Genomic DNA, 22999 nt, shown 5'->3' with positions numbered 1-22999 from the left:
CATGAGGCTACCCTCAGGGTTCACGGGCAGCAGGGTAGTGTGTGTGTGTGTGTGTGTGTGTGTGTGTGTGTGTGTGTGTGTGTGTGTGTGTGTGTGTGTAGGGGGCAGCTGCGGTTTGACCACTGAATTCAAAGAGTTGCCTCCTGCCTGGAGAGAGTGCCCGCAGCTCTGCCGAGCCGGCCCCTTGCAGCCCGGGACCCCCGACCGCGGCCCCGCGCCCGAGGCGTCGGGCTGTCCCGGGCTGGGCTGCCGGCAGAGGGCGCGCCGGCCTCGCACCCGCGGCCGGAGCCGGTGCTGCGCGGCGGGAGGGCGGCGGGCGGCTGACCCCGCGCGGGGAGCCAGATATTCAAGGCCCAAACTTCTCCCCTGCTGGCGTCGTACTTCCTGAGCAGGAGCCCTAGGACTCAGGGCTGGCCAGGAAGAAGCCGGGCTGAGAAGCATTCAAAAGGAAGCCCAAAATTAGCACCGCCGGCCTTTGGGACGCAGAGTCGGGTCACACGTGCAGGGCCCCTGGCTTCCCCCAGAATAACGTCAAAATGAAACGACCAACTCCCAGGATTTAACACTTCCACGCCGCGATCTCCCGTCTTCTGCTGCCAACACAGGCCTTGCTGTTAACTCCATCTTGAAGATGAGAAAATGGAGTCTCAAATTAACGAATCCACTGAAAAGTCACGTGGCCGAGAAAGGCTTTGATCTGGAACGGGCTGGCCTCCACTCCTCCTCAGGGGTAAGGACTCAAGGCGTCCTCCTCCCTGACCACGGGGGCGCCTTGCCCTCCGACGGCCGCCTGCACACCCCTGCTAGTTTGGAGTGTGCAGTTAAAAGTGTCGTCCCTGCAGGGCAGTCTCACTTTCCCAGGGAACTCAGGAAGCCTGAAAAGGTGGATCCCGGGGATTTAATGAAGTGTGGGAGAAACGGTGACCTGAGAGTGAAGAAGGGACCCTGGGCGAGCCCTCAGCATCTCAGCCTCTTTGGCTCGTCTAAGGAGGGCAGAGCTCGGACTAGACCAAGAAGCCTTAACCTGGGGTCCGCGAACGGGCTTGGGGAAGCCAGGAATTCCCTGCAAATTGTATGAGAGGATTCGTGTGTGGCGGTCTTACGGACATGTGCCCCAGAAATGCTCAGTCATTTCCACTGGATTCTCGGAGTCTGTGAGCAAAGTTTGAAAATGAATGCGCTAGATGACCTTCCAGTGGCTTCCAGATCTGATGCTCTGAGACAGAAGAGTGACTGTCTCATGAAGGAATTTCAGGGCAATGGCAGATGAGATCTGAGGACCAGGGAATGGCTTTCCAGGAACCCCAAACCATAACATTTACGTGGATGGTGGTCCAGCTGTGAACAGAGCCATGGCCTCAGGTGATCACTAGCATCTCAGAGCCTCCCTGCTTCTCGCGTGATGACAGGTATTTTTACAGAGGTTTGGGTTGCTAAAACAACAAGGAAAAGGACTGGCTCATAGGAGACTCTGGTGAATCGATCACCCCAGACTCAGCCCCCTGGGGGCAGCATCCCACTGGTCACGTCAACTGAATCCCATTTCAGCTGCCTGGCAGTTTCACCGGGACCAGGGCTTGCTCTGGCTTGATCACCAAAGACATCTCAGGGTCGTCTGCAGAAGTGTCAGAGAATGCTGGAAAACACACACGCCTTCTCAGGGAACCAGAATCCCATTCCACGCCGGGTCAGGGGGAGGTAAATCCTACTCTTCCTTATCCCAGTGGGCTCTCATTGCTAACGTATGTGTTAAAATAGACCCCATCTTAGTCCCTGATGAGAAAGAAGAGAGTGTAGAAAGTGGGCGGAGAAGGAAAGGATGGTTCTGTCTTCTTTGCATTGTGATAAGGTTCCTTTAGGAACCCAACAGTCTCAGACATGTCTGACACTGCATCCTTCACCCCCAGGCCCCATCCTTCGTCACTGGCAGAAGCTCAGTGACTGAGAGCCGCAGCCAGACAGCCCACTTCCTGCCATCCCACCTCCTCCAGCCTCCAGCCTGGTCAGGCTCTTTGACCAGTCCTGCATTTAACCTCGGAGAGGTCTTCTTGGCACCTCTCAGAAGACATTCTCTCCATGTCTCTGCGGCATCCAAGCCCAGAGTAGGGGCTGATGATGTCCCCAAGTACCAGGAAGCTCTGCCAGACAGGCTGGGACAATGTCTGGACCAAGAGGAATGGCTCTTGTGCCCTTTTATTAATGTAAGCTAATAGGATATCATTGCATAATGACTTGACTTTTCTTTGCAAATATTGGTGGAATATGAAGTTTGCTCAAGTTTCCCTAAAATGTATGTTTGGATCACCCAGGATTTGAAGTTGAAATTCTTAATAAGGCTCCAAATCAGCCAGTGCCCGCCTGTCCGGGGAGCCTCATCCAGCACCTCCACCATCATCTGAAGTGGAGAATAGGAGAATCAGGGATCTGTAGACACACTGTGGAGCTCCAGGGTTCAGCAGGCAAGGAGGGAAGGGTTCAATTCTGAAGAGCATGGTTAAGGGAGATGGACAGGGTTCAGTATCAGGAGGGAGTTGCCGGGGTCAGTGGGCAGTGACCTGGAGAGAAAGTGAAGCAGCCTGTGATGGGAAGTCAGAGGCTGCCACATGTGAAGGTGAAGATGCATTGGGTGATCATGATCAGAGCTCTAGGCCTGACTGGCTGGAAACAGCAGGATCCCTGGGATTTGGGTGCAGGAAGGCCAAAGCCTGGTGAAGAATTAAGGGAGGGACCCAACCTCAATGGAATGGAATCACTGGACAGGTAATCTGGGTAAAGACTCCAGTTCAGATGCTGGTGCTCATGGATACAAGGAAAGGGTTGGGCTTGGAAACCAAACTAAAACTGGTTCTGAAACAAAGCAAAGGCTACTTTGATGCTGAATTCCGAGGTTAGAATTTCACTATCATGGTGCTGGTTGATCCAGTTCCTAGTGAGAGCCCTCTTTCTGGCTTGGAGACGGCCTCCTTCTTGCCGTGGGCTTCACATGATGAAGAGATAGCCTCTCTCTCTCCTTATTAAGTCACTAATCCCATGATGGGAAACTACCCTCATCGCATTGTCATCTGTCCCTAATTACCTCCACAAGGCCCCCATCTCCAAATACCATCACACTGGAGGTTAGGACTTCAATCAGTGAATTTGTGGGGGACACGATTTACTCCAACGGGGACATTAATCTGTAAGTCAGGCTCAAATGGCTTCCGATGGTAGACCTGTGGCCCCAGCTCCAGGGAGAGGAGACAAGTAGATGCAAGAGCATCATCTCAGGAGGAAAGCAAAAGAAAAGAAAACGAAATAAATGTCTTCCCCCGTGGAGGTAGAATCAGGCGTAGTTTCTGGTGAGCCATTCTGACTCCCCCCATGGCTAGAGCTGGACAGTCAAGAAAGTTTGACCAAGGTGCCAGTCCCAGTGATGCTCCACCACGTGAAGTCTTTTCAGAACACACGGGCCTTCTCTCCCCAAAGAGACTTACACATATAAAAGCCCCAGAGAGGCTGTACATACCGATCTCCGGGTGAGAATGAGCAGCCCAGGCCGGGCTGACCCAGGAGATGCCTGCTGCAGAGGGGCAGTGAATTGCGGGCTGGGGGCAGGGTGTACTCATCAGGTTTGATTCTGCTCAGGCTTCTCAGGGAGCCTCTCAAAGCATAGTGGGCTGCCCAGCCAACACACCAATGACTTTCCAATGAAGGTGTTACAGAGACGATTAGGTTCCAATTATAGGAGTGAGTGATGAGTGAATGAGCCCTTCGTCATCCTTTCTGGCTCTGGCACCTTGACCATTCAGTGTCCCTTGGCCAAGACCCAAGAACCCTTGTCTTCACGAGGCAGCTGAGCTGTTTTGGCAACAGACGTGGTGGGAAGATCATAGACTTTAGAATCAGACTGGGATTCCAACCCTGGCTCTCCACCAACTAGCCATAAAGCCTTGGAACAATTGCATAATCTCTCTGAGCTTCAGGATATTAATTTAGGTGATGAGAATAACAAAAATTAACCTAGCCCCATCCCATGCCTTCCCCTCACCTCCAAGAGCTCCCCAGAGGGGTCATGGTAACTGCTGGATTGGAAGGACAAGAGAGGGCAATCCCTGCATTTGAATGGCAGAATCTCCCTCCCCCACACCACCCCACTGGTCCACTTGAGGGCTTTGTCCTTCCTGACAGTGACACAGACTGCTCTGCCTCCCAGTGTCCCCTCAAGGAGCTGGGGCAGAGTCTGGTGCCCTCAAACAGAAACAAAGCCTGCATATTTTCTCCCCCAACTAGTCTCCCATGGTTTGAACAGATCCAACACTGCAACCACCCCACTGTCTCTCTTACGTCTCTTCCAGAAGAGAAGATACTTGGTTATGAATCCTGCCCACCTTTCCTCTAACAGTAACAACCTGAATAATACCCTCCAAGCAAAGAGGGTGTTTGCTAGGTAAACCGAGCTTCAGGATAAGTCCCTTATTCACCTGCTCCCCCCCCCTTCAAAGCATCCTGTTGCCCCAAGCCTGTTGTCTGTGTATCCAACATTCTGGAGCTGGTCATCTCCAGGGCTTTGACCCAAGAGAGTGAGTCTGGTGGAGATTTCCAATCTGAGCCAGGCTCATGGGTTGGGGTGGAGACTGGAATGGAGGACAGAGAAGGTTGTCAGAAATCGGGGAGAAGATGCTAAGGAAGGTTGAAATGTACAAAGACATAAAACCTTTGACAGAAATGACAAACTCAGTCCGAGCTTGCCTAGACCCCCACCTCTCTGTGGCACCACCACTCAAGCATGGTGGCTTGTGAGTGTCTCCTGGCGGGTCCATCCTCAGCCTCTCTCCCACTCTGCCCTCCCCCGTCCCCCTGGCAGCCCATTTGCTTCCAGCAGCTTCTCATTTCTCCACGTTGGTTTAGTCTCAGGTCCGGACCCTGTTCAATATTTGTCCCTCCGGCCCCGCTGTTTGCTCTCATTTCCGTATGTCTAGCATGCATATTAGCTGCCTTCGCCCCGCTGTTTGCTCTCATTTCCGTATGTCTAACATGCATATTAGCCACCTTCTGCCTTGTCCTAAAGCTGCCACTGGTTCTTTCAGCCTCAGTCTGGGTCCCAGGACCTCTGGGCACCCCAGTTTCTGCTGCTTCACTCCATCCCACCAGGAGAGTGTTGAGGGGCCGCAGCCTAGAGCTGAATGGCTTGTGCCCACGCTTCACTCCCACCTCCACCTCCCGACCCACCCAGGGGACACTTGGTCAGCAAGGCCTTGGGTGGAGCTCTCCGCATGCCTCTCTCCACCCCTCAATTTGCCCTTTCTTGCTTTGGACAACATAATTTGATTTTCTAGAACTATACTTTTTCCCTTAATGAGAAGTCAGGGTAAGAATACAATCAAAAGTTCTAAAGTTGGACTCTGAGGCCCGATTCTGAGTGTCCCTCCCCTTACCACAGCCATCATCTTCTGATAAACTCTTATATCCTCCTCGCAACACCGAGGCCAAGCTGCCTTCCTCAGAGGAGTTGAAAATTACCGACTCTTCGAGCCTTAGTAGTCATCTAATCCATCCACCGAGCCATGGCTTGACTGCTACTTCAGTTTTGCACCCAGCATTCCCTGAGCTTTTCCTGTGTGCCTGGACCAGGAGCTGGGATGCAGGATGACGGAGGACCAGGCCTCACCTGGAAGGAGTTCACATCGAATGTAGGAGGCAGAGACAGACGAACTGCAGTGCAACGTGACAAGTTGAAAACAGGTGTGGAGGGTTGAGTCAGAGGAGGACCCTAACTCAACCAAGTGTACCAGCGAAAGCTTCCGGCCATTCTTTAGTAACTGATTATCTCAAGTTAAGGTGAACTCACTACCTCCCAAAATCTCAACCTTTCTCTCTCCGAATCTTGATACACATGCTTGTTTCTGGGAATACGTCGCTACTGCCTGCAGTTAGCAATCTAAAAACTTAGTGAAAAGTCACATTAGCTTTGAACCAGTCAGGCCCCTCTGCTTTAGTGGCCCCATCTCTAGAAAGAAAAGAATCAAACGCAGCGATTTCTAGGAGCCCCCAAATCTTGTTCTTTCTACAGCAGCTTGTTCTCCAATAGGCCTCCCTCTCCATCCTCACCGCCTTGTTTTAAAGGCCACCCTTGTCCCCTTTTCCTGGTTTTTCAGTAGTGTCTGGTCTCTTCTCCATGAGCCACCTCTAGGCATCTGTGTAATCTTCCCTAAACCCTGCTCGTTATGTTGCTCTGCACCCCCCCCCCCATTGTCTCTGGGAGAAAACCTACACTATTGAGCTTCAGATATATTCAGGGTCTTTTATAATCAGGCCCCAGCGTAACTTCTTCCTGCTCTCTGCCACCATGAATCGTTTCTGCCTTGATGAACTTCTCACGATTCCCCAGACATGAGAGTGCTTTTCAAAACGCTGTGCCAGTGAGTGCCCTTGCCCTTTACCTTGCAGTGTTGCCACCCATCCTTTTCAATGGAAAAACTCCTATTTATTCCCAAGGCTTCGTTCAAAGCCTACGTATGTCAAGTTCAAAGCCTGTTCTCCTGAAGGGCACTACTCATCCTTCCACGATAGCGGTGTCGCCACCCTATCATCTTCTCGTCCTGGTGTCCATGCCCTTGTGTGGTCCTACCCACACTGAGCAGGGCTACTGTGTAGCCGATAGGACGTGATGTGACAATGCAGTGAAGACCCAGGGTAGTTACGAACAATGAATGTTGCAGCTTCCACATGCTCTCCCTTTGATTGCTCGCCCTGGGGAAGCCAGCAGCCTGTAAGAGAGGCCCCAAAGGGCAAGAACAGAGGCCTCCTGCCGACCACCACATCAACCTGCAAGCCATCCCTGAAGTGAGTCCTCCAGCCCCGGTCAAGCCTTCAGATGACTTGACCCCAGATGACATCTTAACTGCAGCCTTGGGAGAGACTTGGATCCAGAACCACCCAGTGAAGCTACTCCCACTCCTGACCCACAGAAACTGAGAGGTGGTCAGTGCTCATGGGCGTTTCAAGCCACTAGGTTTGGGGGCTCTTTATTACTCAGCATTAAATAACAAACACAACGGCGTTTACCCTGTTGCACTGAAGGGGATCTTTTCATAGGCTTCCCTGTCCATCTGCCAGCATATTTGAGAACAGGGCCATATGTCTTCCACCGCTAGATCTATAGTGCCTGGCAAACTGCGTGATGCAAGAAGTCTGTAAATAAATCCTTGTCTGATTTATTAGCGAATTACTAATTCCTATTTAATTTTTAAACTCAAAATATATAATCTATGTTTCTCTTGGTTCAACTTCCTGATGCTTCAATTTGTCTCTTTCAGGGTCAACCTGTCTCCTAGCTCCGCCTCCATAACGTATAGGGGTTTAGATCATATACGCAGTTTGTAGAAGAACTTTTATCTGCTGGTTCATTGCAACAATGACCTTCTGAGGTTGGCAGAGAAGGTCTTATTACTTGGCATGTTTTACCGACAACTAAATGGGAGCATAAACAAGTTGCATTGCTTGCCCCAATTTGTAAATGATAGAACCCCAGTTTTCTGACTGGGAGCCCAGTTCAACGTCTGTTACGCTATCCTGTGTGCAGTAGGTGAGCTGGAGGCGGCAGGTGGCTCTGCGGCTCCCCCCAGCAGCCCATTATGGGGGTCTCTGAGGCAGCCCAACACCTCCTGCTCTTAGATAAGGATGAAGGTGATCGTTCGTGCTTAGAAGGGTCTCCTGCCCGGCCATCTTCACCTTCCCAGGCCTGGAAGCCCAGCCATCTCGGGTATGAAGAGACAGAGGTCAGGGCCTGGACTGCGACTTGGTGTTTTGGCTCCTCATGACCTCCAGCTCATGCTGCTGGAGCCCGTCGGCCTGCATATGCACACTGCAGGCTTCCTACAAGGGCTGCGCTCGTGTTTGCTTGGAGAGATTATCTGCAAGATGACCTCTCTCCCGGGCGTCTAGAAATAGTTCTTGATGCTATCTTAAAAAAACAACTTCGGAACCAAAATGTAGAAGGAAGCTGAGTGCCAGTAAATGCCTACATGACTGCTTCCAAGGGAAGTCAGGAGGAAGCCAATGCCACGTGTTACTATGAGCACACGGTGTTGAAAGGCCACTGGCCTGAGCCACAGAAGACCTGTTTTCGAGTCCCAGCCCTGGTCCCTAGTAGCACTCTGATGACACGTGAGGCTCTCCGCCTCTTTGAATCATGGTTTGGTTTTTCTTTTTTTGTCATCTGTGGATCTTCAGTCATCCTACTTTTCATGTGAAATCACAAGATGAGTAGGCAGATGGCTGAGTGAAAAATACTTGCCATGTTCTGCGTACCTAATATGTGCTACACGCTATACTGGGCATTTTGCGTCCCTTAACCCATTTAGATTTTTCGGCACTGCTGTGAAGGAGGCCTCTTCCCTACTTAATCACCAACAGAAAGCTGGGGTGGCTAAGGAAGCAGCTCGGCAGGCAGTAAATCAGTGTAGAGCAGGGATGCAGACCTCCACTCTTTCACTCCGCCGTGGTGCCAAGTAAGACAATATATTCTAACATCCTTTAAGGAAAATGAGATGATGTGAAAACAAAGGCTCTCATCATTGGAAGGAACCCAGCAACTGGAATTAGACCCAGTGATCCACGCCATCCTCCTTTGCTCTCCTCCTTCAGCATCCCTGAGGCAGAGACTACACCCTGGAGGCACAGAGGGAGGAAGTCCTCCCCTGGTTCTGCGCATCTGTGGATGAGGGCGAGGAGGGGACAGACCCCCTCGCAGCCTCACTCCCACCCCGACCAGCAGAAGCTCTCTCTTACCTGCCCGTCTGTAACTCAACCCGGACCCTGGATGTGGGGAACAACGCGATTCATGACCTCTCTGGGAATCCACAGATGGCTCCTTTCTGCAATCTTCTTGTTTCTTAAAAGTACTATGCATGAATTTTTTAAAAGTAAGATTGATTTCAATGGATTCTGTTTACATTTTCTTTTATTTTAAAGGTTTCACAACGCCTCTTAGGATAACTGTAAACTCTCTACATGTTCAAAACAGACTTGGAGTTGTGGATCGAACACACATACAAATCCTTGTAAGTCATCATAAAGGTTTTTGTTTCCAACTTGAAAATTCTACATCCCGTCAATTCCTCACTCTCCTCTTGAGAACTCTGGGAGTGGCCCAGAGGCCCAAACCACACCTGCTTCATCCTCAGGACAAAACCCAGAATTCAGCTTTTCCCCTGCCTGACTTTTTTCTCCCAACTCAGGTTTCAGAACTCATCTGTACCTCCGCTTGTCTGAGAGCAAGCTCCCTTCTTAATCCTGCTGCCATGACCTTGAACATGCAGCTGAGCTCTCTCTGGGCCTCAGTTTCCTCTGGATGATAACTGCCTTATGCCCTTCCTATAGCTGATGTGACAGTGAAATTAAAAATGCCACACAGTGAGCCACACCATCCTTGCTTCTTGTGGTCACCAAGAAGAGGCACTTGGGACCAGCTTCTTCTCTGTCCCTCAAGTGCTAAGTTTCAGGGAGGGACTTAGTCGACCTCTTCAATTTTCCCTGCCTTGTTTATCAGGCCCTCATCCTTAACACCTGGCCAACTCCTACTCCTCGTAACCTGGTCTTATTCTACATGTCACTTCCTCTGGGAAACTACCCTGGTCACCCCAGGCTGGGTGAAGTCCTCCCCTGCAGAGTCACGCAGACTCCTATCACAGCCCTCAAACTGGGATGTGGTTGTCTATTCATCACTCTTATCCACCGAACTCAGCTCCGTGGGAGCTGAGGACACATCTGCCTTGTCATCCCTGTGTGCTCAGAGCCTAGCAGAGTGGCCAGCCCTCGGTACATACGGAAAACACATACCAAAAAAAGCCCGCGTGTCTCGCACCTTCCCCGGGCTGTGATGGAGAGTTAAGAGGGAAATTTGCAGCCCCTTTATGCCTCTTGGCTTCAACTTCCTCATCTGTAAAAAAGCCTAAGTTTGAACTGGATGTTCTCTGCCATTCTTCCCTGCACATGAATCTATAATTCTCTTATTTTAAATAAGGTAACTCACTGAAAGAACGTGGAAAACTGTCGCACGTCAACCAACAGAAGGATTATTTTAATGTGACTATTATTATTCCATCTGGTTTTTCTGAGCTGTGCCTCCTGGCAGCACACACTCAGAAGAGACGTAGCCTTCCTCCCAGAGCCCAAAGACTGGTCTTGCCCACGGGGACCTACGTGTCAACAGCAGCACTGCCTCGGGCACCGATGGGTCCGAGTTCTGCTTCTTTCCTCCTTCCTCAAAGGGCTTTGGGAAATCTGCGACAAATCTTTCATTTCCTGATCCCTGACTATTGCCCAGACTGAGTGGATCAGAAACCTTGCCCCTTCAGAGGGTCTGTGAAGACCTCACTGAACCTTCTAACGTGGCCTGTTGGTTTTGAGGATCTCTTCCATCTTACAGCAGCCTTATAAAAAGAAAGAATCAAAAATCAATAATGAAAAAAAAAAAAACCCATAAAATACTAGAGGAGACAAAAAAGCAGACAGTCAGTGGGCCTGAAGTTTAAATTAGAATACAGAGGTTTAAGGCTCCCGGAGACCAGATGATTGTTTCTTATCAGATTTCCCCTTGAACGTGCAATTGTGAAGCCAGCCCGTCCAGAGGAATGAGTTGTCATTCCGCCAGATGAGCAAACACCATTGATTTTAATGCGTGTGTGGGAAACGGCGCCCAGCCCTCCCTCTGCCCGCCCTGCTCCTGGACGCGACTCAGAAGATGATGACACCCCGTTTTGTTAAGTCTTCAGGGGGAAGGCGTAAACGGGAGGTGGCCAGGGAGGGTCCAGCGCTGGAGGCAGGGGGCCGCCATCAGACCATGCCTGGGGAGCCTCCAGGTTACAGGGCGAATGCTGAGTCATGGAACCCAGGCTAGAATGGAGATCCCAGGGTGGGAAGGACTGGGGAAGGGGTCCCCTCTGGGGTTGTGGAAAGGAACTAATGCAGCAGCTCCCGGAAATCTGCAGACAGCCACCAGCTGGGGCATCTGCGCTGGCCAGGGCTGGACAGAGGACGATGCATGTGGCCAGGGCGTCAGCAGGACCTGCTTCAGTGGCCTTGTAATTCATGCCCAGACTCACTGCCTCCATCCACGAGAATCACCTTGAAGAGTTTGCATTAGGGCGTTTAGCCGTGATCATTTGTTATTAGAAACGAGAAGCTTAAAAGCAGAGAGATAAGGAAAGTTCCCTAACACCCAAAGTGGCTTCCCCTCCGGCCCCCAGAGACATTCTGTGCCCTGTCATCACAAGTCATTTCTGCTGACTAAACACTCAGGGGTTCTTCTCTTTAAAGACCATGACCTCAGGTCTGTGGCCTTCTCTGTTCACCTGGTTAATTAGTCAGCATCAAATAAATATTCATACCACTCCTTGACTGATGTTCTGCATCAATTGGGAGAAGACAGAGAAAATAAACTTACTGCAGTAACACAGGAAACAGCCATCGGTTAACGGATGTATGGAGATTGGTACACAAAGCGCTTCCATGAGTGCAGACAAAATCCAGACACTGAATATTGAACACTGATGGCCAAGTGAGTATTCCCTGTACCTCCCTACAGGGTTGGCTGCCCGTGCACCCAGGGGAGGGCAGAGTGGCTTCTGGGGTGAGAAAGGTTCCAGTCTGGAAGCTGAGCTCTGGGGTCTGGCTTTTTTTTTTTTTTTTTTTTTTCAAACACAGAATGATGACATAGCCCAGTGTTTGAATAACCCTTGGTGGTTCTGACAGCTTTTCCATCTGCATTGACAGTCTACAAGGGGGTGACAGGGAGACGCCAAGGGCCCCTAGAACTTGATGACGAGGGAAGATGGTTGTCCTCTGAGAGGTAAACCTACTGAAGTCCACACACATTCAAAGTTATCAGACAAATGTGAAAGTCAACAGAGATGCTCTGTAATTGTGTGACTCAAGTGTCTGCGAAAGCCCCAAACTCCGGTCCAGGTGGTCTGGGAGCAATCTCAGGGAGATAAAATTAGAATGAGCTTGTCGTTTGATAAGAAGAAACTTAACCAGTTGTAACCTGCCCGTCTAGGAGAAGGGCCATTTCAAAGGCCGACCTGTCAGGCTGGCATGAGCGTCCGTCCATCTCACAGGCAAATGTCCACCGTGGAGACAGTCATCCCAGGCTGTTCCAGCCCATAAAGATTTGAGTCACAGAATTGTTTTCTCTGGTTCTTATTCCGTGATCCTCAAACATCCTTCTGATAATCTTCTTTTGCCCCCAGAGCTTGCTGGCAGGGAAAGAATAGGCTGGAGAGACCGGAGCAGCCTCAACTCCCCCACTGATAGAACCATTTCTGCAGAAGCCGCCGGAGACCCGTCCCTCTGTGAGTCAGCTGTCCTGAGTCCAGGTGGCGGGGTAGGGCTGATGAGGTCAGGACTCAGAAAGGGGGGGATTTTCTAAGGAAAATGTCCTCTTTCCCGGACCATGCTCCCAAGGAAAAAAAAATAGGTGTTGAATCGACCTCTTCTTTCAGAAAGGCAGCAATCAGTCCTCTAGTCCCTCACATGTAGGCTTTATTATTACCCGCCCTATTTATCAATGAGGAGCTAAGCTCTAAACGGCCCAAGGTGACGTTGCATATGGTGTTTTGACTTTACACACCTTGAAACTTCCTTGGTACAGACAGGGCTTCACACAGGGCTTCAAAAGGGCTGGTCAGATGGGAAACTTCCTCAGTCAGATTTTCTTTGTAAAGACAGAGGTCAAAAGGAGGTACTCTTTTTTTTTTTTTTTTTTTAAAGTTTGTTTGGTATTTCTTTTTAAAAAAATTTTAAGAAAGATTTGTTTTTTATTAAGTGCAGTTGATTTACAATGTTAGTTTCAGGACCTACTGGATAGCATAGGGAACCGTATTCAATTCCTTATAATAAGCTATATTGGAAAAGACTCTGAAAATATATGTGTATGGATATGTATATAGAAGGAGGTACTGTTAAAACACTCCTGCTGCCTGCTGGCCCACATCCTGGCTGCTCTGGCCTCTGGCTCCTTTCTGGGCCCTCAGATTCACTCCCAAGACCCTGGGCAGTTGGGTTCCTCTTGCTGAGGGCCGGGGGTTGCAGTCAGGAGCGGCCCATCAGCTCCCTCTAAGGTGGCCCCCTCAGCACCTTATTGTCACCATTGACCTGAAGCCTACGTGTGGAGAACAGCATCCGAACTGGTCCTGAGCCACGGTGGAGAGGCGTCAGGACAGGGAGAGGACAGTCGGTGGCTCCAGGCACATCTGCCCTCCCCTCCTGCCTCCGCTGGCCATCCCGAGGCATGGCTGCTGGACACCCACCGGCCAGCCTCCCAGAGAGAGACAAGCACAGGGTCCCATTTTCCCACAATCTCTGCAGCTGTGTTCTTCTCGGTCAGGATTCCCCATCTCACCCTACATCTCCCCTTTACTCAGACCAGGACTCTTGCTTCCCCCCTCACAAAGCTTTTCTCTCCCCAGAAGAGTCTCAGAAGTCTTTCTCTTCCCCCTATCTCAGCAATATTTTCCAGTCTACCACCTCCCTTCTTCTCACTCCCTCTGGGGAAATTTTTCCCTTTTTAAATTTCTATCACCATCATTCAAGGTCTGTTACTCCTCCCATTTCTTCAAGCCCCGGGCAGATCCCCAAATCAAAGCCCCAATCAACCAATGCCCTTGCTCCCTATGCGCTTTCCTCCCTCCCCCTTCTGCTTTTAGCACCCATTCCACCACCTCTTAAAGCATCCGAGCTTGACCTGCAGGAGAGCACCCCCGTTATTTATTTATTCATGAGAAATGAGGTTCTAATTATGGTACATCCGTGCAGCAGAATGCCGTGTAGCCATTTCAAATGATGGGGTAGAAGAAAATTTAATGAGGTGGAAAAACGTTCACAACAATATATTCCGTGAAAAAAAGAGTCTACAAAACAGTGCGAACAAAGCACTCGTGGTTTTTCATTTTTTAAAAAATCTTTGATTAAAAAAACATGCATGAATTTATACATACATGACTGAAAGGACACGTGCCTAAATGTTCACAGTGGGCATCTGGGCATCTGGGCACTGATTGCAAATGATCTCTTCCATGTACTTTTCTGTACTTTTGAACTGGTTTCATAATGAAGAAACAAGGCTTTTGTAACAAGAAAAAAAAAACCATAATAAATGTGTGGGTTTTTTTTTTTTTTCTTGAGATACCAGTAAAATATCTCTCCATCCGCTGTCTCCTCGGTGGCCTTTCTGTTTTTATTCACATTGGCATGTGGACTTGTTGTTCTCAGCAAATGAGCCAATTGAAATAAGACCCAATTCATGTGAGCAGACTGTGTGGTGTCAGTACCAAGTAATGGTCACTCTGTCTGAAAGGCACTGTCTTCTCCAGTCTGCGTCGCTCTGTACTTGGGTCTGCTCAGCTGTTCCTGAAGGTGCGACGGAGGGACGTTGCCCTCAGAATTCTTACGTGTAACTAGCATCCTCTCTTTGCCTCGGAGAGGCAGCCTTGTGTAGGGGTTACCTCTGTTGTTTTTTTATTCCTAGATTGACAACCTGGGTTTGCATTTCAGCTCTGCCACTTACTGCCTGACTATTGACTTTCCGAGCATTGGTTTCCCCATCTGGAAATTGATAATAATGACAACACCCACTTACAGGGTTGTTCTGAAGACTGAATAAATATAATCTAGTGCTTGGCGAAGAGTATTTAACAAACAGAGTCATCATTAACTCCTAAAGAACCTTATTCCTTGGAGGGACAACGTTTCAAATTGTTTTCAGTCTTATCCTTGAATTTAAGGCAGAGGCATTAAGAGCAGATTTTAACAGCTTAGAGAGGACAAGGCGGGGATGGGTTGAAGTAGATGGTTCTGCTCTGTTGCTTCCCTTTCAGAAATATCTACAGACACAGGGGCACAGCACATAAGCAATTTAAGGTCCTTCAAAAGAGGCCTTATTTAAAAGATCACCCTTGGCGTGTCTAAGTTTGCTGTGCCCTGAGCAGGAGGCCATGTTCCAACAGTGATCTGCTCAAAGTCAACAGGAATTCTGGCCTTTGGTTTCGGGGGAACAGAACCCAAGGGTTGAAAGCAATCTTAATCCTCATCCAGTCCAACCTCCAACACGATGGATGTTTGACTCTTTCCTAAAATATTCGCGCTCTGTCCCCATCAAATCTATGCTTAACAACTCACGCCATGATGGGACATTCAAAAAGTCAACTCTGAATAGACATTCTTCCTTGCAGTAGCTCTAAACCTATTTCTCTGCAGCTTCCAGCTTGTTGAAAACTACATTTCCAACACTTGGAAGGAAAAGAGAAGGCTAATTCTCCACCCCATGCCGTTCTTCCAAATATTTGCAGCCAGGGACTGTATTTCTCTCAGCTTTGTCTTTTCCAGGTTATGTATCACCGATTTCCAGGACGACTGTCCAAATGTAAGGCTTTGTGGATCTCTACCACTCTGGTTTCTCTCCTCCAGACTTGGTCTAGCAAGAATGGTGTCTAGAATCCATGCCTCCATCTGTGATTTCACTTGCACAGGAGGTCACAACGTGGTCACGTCTGTCACTTTAGACACTGCAGTTTTGTTCATGTAGCCAAGAGTGTATTTGCTTTTAAGTGACCACCATGAAGTTACCCTCAACTAAGTCCCACGCATTGCTTGTTTTCCTTCACAACTACTACATTACAATTATCCTACCCTTTGGTTGTGGAGTCATTTTTCTAAACCCAGTATAGGATGTTACATTCTCCTTGGTTAAACGTAATCGTTTTGGATTCATTCCATTTTTTCAGCAAGTCAAGAACTTTTGGGGACCTGATTCTGTCTCCCAGCATATTTGCGAACCATCCTAAATTCATGTCAGCCACAAATTTGATGACTTTGCTTCTGTCTTCATAGAAGTCATGGATTAACATTTTGACTAGCACCGAGGGAAGTCAGAGCCCTGGAGAAGGTCACTAGAAATCTCTCTCTAGTTTATCACGGATCCAAACCTTTAGGTCCTTTACTAAGTTATTATCTGTCTAAAATCACTTTATCCTTTCTTAGTACCTCTTAGGACAGAATAGACTAAGATAGGATAAGATAGGATGTAATATGATATAATTTTTTTCAGAATGTCTTAATGAAATCCAGAAACACATTTTCCTGATCTCCTAATTGAAAATCTTTACTCAAAAAGGAAAAAAAAAATAGACAAGTGAGCTATGTCATGCTCTAAAAACCTTACCCTGCATCTTAGAATTGTCTGCTGCTTTTCCTAACTATTCCCAAACTATGTTTTTAATATAATCCACTTTGCAGTTTTACTTTATTTCTCATTCCCTTTTTGGAAATTGGCCTGACACTGGTCCTCTGGTCTCCTGACAATCCTCTGCTCCCCAAGATTCCTGAAAGCTCGTTGCAACATCAGGAAGGTGAGTTGGAGAATAGTGGAGTGTAAGGAGCTGAGTCCAGGAGGTTTAAATGCATTTAGACCAGCCAGACTTTTGTCCTAATTTATTTATTTATAATGAATTTATCCATCAGAGGCCGAGAAAAGTAAATATATAAACAAATAGAAGAAAAGTTTGGAAAATAAATCTGTTACTTTGGGTTTTGAATGATTTCTTCATTGTAATCCCAAAGGCACTAAAATCAGAAGGTAAAAAACTGGTGGATTTTACTACATCAAAATTAATTTGGGACAGTTCTGAAGGGTTGTCCCAGCTCCAGGCTTCCTGTGGGCTGGCTGAGGCTTCTGCTACAGCCATCTCACGATTCACCTGTCGCCTCTGCCCAGTCCTGCAGTCCCTTCCTCCCTTCCAGGTGTGTTTTCTGAGAGCACTCCCACTAAACCTCCTGGACAAGAATCTCCATCTCAAAGTCTGCTTTCAGGGAACCTGACCTAAGGTGGTTGGTATCAGGAAGCAGGTCCCACTGTGTGGATTCAGCTGTAAATGAGGCATGTCACTGGTGGACGAGTTAGTTGGGTGTGTGGTCGAAAACTGAAAATGAAATTTTGCTGAAGTATAGCCCCACTCAGGGGTGGTCCTGAAAGATGGCAATGAGGAAAAATGCTACCAGCAGGCAAGAGCTTCGAGTGATACACCTGGATATTTACCTAGAGTGGAAGGATAAATGGCCTGAAGTAAGACTGCATATGGCCTCATGGACAGTGATGAATCGCTTGGCCAGTTGGTCAAGGACTTTAAAAAAACAGATTGGAAGATTGGAACAAGAAAAAAAATGGAGAATCTTGTAGACTGACCTATGGGAGGGGTCCAAAGTGTGAAGATGGCAGTGGCCTCCAGAGAGCACCAGAATAATTAAGCCAATAATAATGTCAGCCAGGCTCTGTTCACAGCTCCCGACTTGCACAATGGGTTCATAAACAGAGTAACCATGGTGACAGGAATGGATGCCATTCACGGGCTCAACAGCATGGCTTCCACTTACCAAGTCTCATTTCATTTTTGAAGCTGCCAAATGCCCAGCCTGCTCACAACAGAGACAAATGCTGTGTCTGCAATATGGAGGAGCCCAGCCTGACACTCGGTGGCAAATGGGTCACATTGAGCTCTTCCACCCTGGAAGGAACCGAGATTTATCTCGATAGTATTAACTTATATTCCATGTATGGGCTGGCCTTTCCTGACCAGAGGCCCTCAGCCAGCACATCATCGAGAGGCTTACTGAGCATTTAGTCCCCGAACGTGGGATCTGGCATAACATCTCATCAGACCAGAAGACTCACTTTGCAGCAAAGGAGGGAAGGGAGAGACACATGACCTTGAGACTTACTCATCCTATTACTTACTATACTTCAGAAAGTGCCAACTTGACAGAGCAACAGTGTAGTCTGTGGAAGACACAGATGAGGTGCTAGCTCTGATATGATCCCCTGAAATTGTGAGAGTCTGTTTTCCAGGGCACAGTATGCTTCTCTACTGCCAAAATCAATGTTATATATATAATGTAATTATATATAACATATATGTAATATATATGTTATATGTTTTGTGTGTGTGTGTGTGTGTGTATAAATGAGTCCAGAAACTCAAGAATGGTAGTTGGAGTGGCCCTGCTTACCATCACTGGCAGTGAAACTTTGAACAAGATTTCACTAAAACCTATCCTATTGCTGCCTTATGACCACTTTGGACTTGTACCATGACGCAGCAGGCAAAGGGAGTGGTCGTGACCTCAGGAGATGAATTAACCCTAATGATCAAGACGAGATAGGGCCACTGTTTACACAGTGTGGCCAGCGGAGAATATATTTGTCTCTCCAGGGATCCATAGGAGGTTTTCTTGGCACGTGTCTACTCATTTGACTGTAAATGAACATAGGTTCCAGTTACAGCCCATACTAACTAGTAACAGACAAGAAAAAATACATGTACTGTATCCTTTTAATGTGTTATCCCACCTCGAGGAACCTGAAAAGATGTCACTTGTCACCTGGTGGCCAAAAATGCAATTTCTCAGAGCAACGGATGTGTGACAGTGGGACTTTTAGGCTCCACTTCAGAACATAAAGGATTTATGGTTTAACAGGTCAGACATTTATTGTTGCCTTGAAATCTCATCATGGCGATATTAGCCAATCATCTCCATCTGTATTTGAGACCCGTCCTGCCATCCAGCCTGTTACTTCCCTGCAGTGACTCTACCCCTTAAGATGACAAAAGAGGCTGCTTAGTGCTGCAGAAATTAGGTTCCACCTGGAGAGTCACTTTTGTTGTTTGTTTATTTATGCTCATGACACGGGCAGCGCCTGGTCCTGTCATGCGGTGATGCCCAAGGTCAGCATTCTTCAGTCTGCGCTGCTCCTTGGCTCAGCAGAAGCCTGAAACACCGCAGGTCACTGTCCTTACACAGCCAGCTGCAGCCTCCACACGCCATCTCACCAAGGAGCCTGCGGCTGGGAGAGGGGGCTGCGTGTGCGGCCGCAGGGACTGATGGGCTGTTCATGCACTGGGACGGTTGCATTGTCTCATCCTGACAGTGCTGCCATTTAACATCCTCGCGGGCGGGCTCTGTGACCCAACCACACAGCTAATGAGGCTTGGCACGCCCAGCCCAGCCTACCCCCTGAATATTAGTTAACATCAACGTCCACCAGCACAAAAGCTCGGCAGGCCCACCACGGTGGGGAATGATGTACTGTGGCTCTTATAAATGGAAGGGGGGTCCCTGGAAACTCCAACTTTTGGGGGAGAAATTCATGCCAGGCACGGGGGCACAGAGGGGAGCAGAGAGATGAGCATTTCCCAGGCCTTCTTTATATAGAGTTTCACATGCAGGTCCTAGAGCAGACCTCAAAGCACATTTTACCAGCCTTCAAGTCTGGGGATGGGGCCAGGGTGACTTGGCTAAAATATAATACTTCAGCCCAAGGTTTCTGGACTGCTGGGTCACTACCTCTTCCTAAAAGAAAAGTCCTTCACCAGAGCCTGTTCCAAAATGAGGTTGATACCTTGATTTACCCAGACTTCAACTGTGTAGTCATCCTTAATACCTCCCTCTACCTCCCTTTACCCTCCATACACACCCAGTTGCTGTTCCCTGAATTGAGCCCCATTTAGCCCTTCCTTTGCTTTCCCACCTTCCTTCACTTGGTTGGATGCTCACTCCTTCATCATGGCAATAGCTTCTCAGATGGTCTCCCTTCCTCCGGGATTTGCTCCGTCACCTTCATTGCGTGCCACTCCTAGATTCAGTTTCTGAAAACTTCTCTTACAGCTTTTCTCTGCTTGAGAACATACTATGGCTCTCCACCGCCATTGGAATAAGAGTCACCTGTGAGGTTAGCATTCAGATCCGATGACCTTTCTCATCAAATCTTTAAGTGCTTCTTATGTGCTTCCAATCAACATGGGCACCTCATCGTCCCCCAGATGCAGTTAGCATTGTCACCTCCACACTTGAGTAGCTCCTCCTCTTCCCACTGAGAAGTCCTCCTTCTCTTTTCTTTTCAGGCAAATCCTGCACTGTTTCAAGCCCAGATCAAGCTTCCCTCCTGCGCTAAATCCTGCACCTGCTCCACCTCTCACTCCTCCCGGAGCTCTTACTGTCTTCACTGCACATTTAAGTCTTTGTTATAATTTACCTGCATTTTTAGGTATAGTTGGGCAACTGTATCCTACAGCTTTTCAAGCAACTTGTAAATTGCATAAGGAAAGACAGTATTTGTAATAACCTATAATGAAAAAGAAGCATGAAAAAGAATACGTATTATGTGTGTATGTATAGCTGAATCACTAGGCTGCACACCAGAAACTAACACGACATTGTAAATCAACTTGACTCCAAAAAAAAAAAAAAAAAGAGTATATGTCTTTATGTCTTCAGTTTGGTCTCCCATAATGTCTAACAGAGCGCTTCATCACGACAGGTGCCTAATACATCCTCACTCCATTGAATTGTAAGCAGAGTTTAAGTGCACTTTTTCCTCTCAGGCCAGCATCTATTGGCACCTTCTCCGTCCACCTTCCAAAAGTTGGCACTGATTCTATGGGAAAATATGCTACATGTCCTGAAACCAATTACAGGTATCAAGTTGCTATGAACCATAAAGCGACTCAAAGCCTACATATTTCAAACACTGCGAGGCTCAATCAAAATCCAAAGGAGAACCAAGTCAATTCTCTAAAATGTGTTATAATGGGGTTGATGTCCATTGTGAAGACACTTCATGGCTTAATCTAGGGCATCGTGTAATAAAACTCAAATCAGCCAGAGCTCCACCCCCTGCTAAGCTAGACAACATTTCTGAGCCCCGGTTTCCTTGCCTGCAAGCTTTGATAATAGCTTGCTTCTACTGGAGTGGAGGGTAAGTGTGTCGGCACACGTGAACACTCTCTGCATGGCATCTGGGACATAGTAGGTTTTTGGTACATATTTTATTTTCTTCCTTGTGACTGGTCACCTGCAGAGAGCACCGAAGAAAGAGCTCCAGGCACCGTCCATGGCTGTCCCACGTTGTACAGTGGGGTCAAAGGTGAGGAATCGGTACCTGAGTCTTTCCAGAAGGACAGAAAGATTCATCCACCTCAAAATGTTTTAATTAGTTAAAGCACAGTGGGCCTAAAGAAAATGCTTTTTTTTTCCCATCCCCATGTCCACCCAACTGACCTTTCCTCTGCTTTCTGGACTCAGGTTGACCATCGTTTAGACACTGGCAGCCCAGATCTTTGTACCTGCCCAGGTCCTCCCCCGGTCCTGCCTGCTTCCCTGCTGCAGAGTCTGGGGTAGGGCTGCAGGAGCAGGCGGGAGGGTGGTCAGCTGGGCAGAGCACTTGAACTGCATCCCCCCACCCCGTGCCCCTTTGAAGGCTGGACTCCATGCCCACCCTGAAAGGGACTTGAACAGAATATCCTGTTAATTCATGATGTATTCATGTATCTGTCCCTAGAAAGAAAAAATTACAGTGGATAGAGGCAGTTTAGAGATTACAGGGAAAAAAGGAGAAAATGTGTTGCATTTTCACTTCAATGCAGCAAATCATCCTCCCAGGGACACCTGGACCTCCGTGCGGTACCCACTTCTGGGACCTTTATAAAATGTCTTTCCTTTCTCCGCTCTGCAAAAGACAGGAATAGCGCAAACCACATCCGGACCATTTACCACCATGGCCTCCAGCATCTCACAGATTCCCTTCTTTCTGGGAGAAAGATGGCATTTCAGACCTGACAGCTTCTCTCTCAAGCTATGTGCTTGCTCTGATGGGTGATAACACCAGAGCTCCCTCAAGGATGGGTCATTACAAGCAAGGACTTCTCAGATAAATCAGGATGGCGGGGGGAGAGGAGAGGGACTGGGGAGACTGGCCCACTCCCTACCAGACAAGCATTACTAGGAGAATCACAGCAGAGCAGACCCGGCTGGAGGAGGGAAGCCAAGGGGTGGTGTCAGGGGTGCACCGGATCTGGTCCTTCTCTGCCTCATCAGGACAAAAGGCATCACTACCCGGTGCTTCCTAAAGCAGGGCCCCTCGGCTCCTGCTTGCTTTCGCTCTTGCAGCCCCCAGGCTTATTTCTCCAAGTCGCTACAAGTCAGTCTCTTCTCTGCTCCCACAGAAGCTGCTTAGGATGGATGGTCTAACCAGGAAAGCCAGCTGCGAAGCCTGACTTCCACAGCAGGTGTGACTGCGTTGTTGCAGCTGGGGCGGGGGGATAAACGGAGGCACACTTCAGCAACGTGCAAGGCAAAACCCAAATAATGGTGGCTGTCCGCTACAACAGAGCCACCTGTCCTATTTCTCTCATCTTAGAAACAAAAAAACAACCGTTCGTATGATCCTCACTTCCTTACTAGCCACTCAACTTATTTCTTTGCTTCCCTTTGCAAAAAAATCCTTGAAAGACTTATCTCTACTCACTGTCTTCAAACCCCCTTTTACTCTTCTCTCCCAAACACATTTCAGCCAATTCTTTGGCCACACCAGTCCGCTGAAAACACTCTTATCATGGTCACTGACGACCTCTGCGTCGCTAGACCTGTCCTCATCTAAGCTGGTACTTCGACAACTGTGACCCAGTTGATGACACCCTCTGCATAGATACATTTTCTGTACTTGGCTTTCAGGGCACCACTCAATCCTGATTTTCTGTCCACCTCACTGGCCACACCTCAGGCTTCTTTGCTGGTGCCTTTCCCTCCCGTCTACCTAATAATGAGGGGGGAGTGGTCACAGGACCCACTTGTCGGGTCTCCTCACCTCTGTCTGCTCTCATCTCGTGTGTCCTTCAGTCTTATGGATTTAAATAATACCCATGTTCCAGTGGCTCTCGGGTTTATGTTTCCATTCCAGGTCTCTTTCGTAAATTAGCATTCCACTAACAGACGAGCACAGCCAAGCTCACCTGGGTATCTAACAGAAACGTAAGAAGTTTCATGTCCAAAACGAAACCTCTTGTCTTCCCTCCCAACTCTGTACCTCCTGGAGTCTTCTTCAGCCCAGTAAATGGCAACTCCATCCTTTAATTTACTCAGGTCAGAGACCTTGGTGTCACCCTCAACCCCACTCACTTACATCGTGTATCCA

The sequence above is a fragment of the Camelus ferus genome, chromosome 31 (genome assembly GCF_009834535.1).
Source record: "Camelus ferus isolate YT-003-E chromosome 31, BCGSAC_Cfer_1.0, whole genome shotgun sequence".
Classification (NCBI taxonomy): domain Eukaryota; kingdom Metazoa; phylum Chordata; class Mammalia; order Artiodactyla; family Camelidae; genus Camelus; species Camelus ferus.
This window is presented reverse-complemented; position numbering follows the sequence as displayed.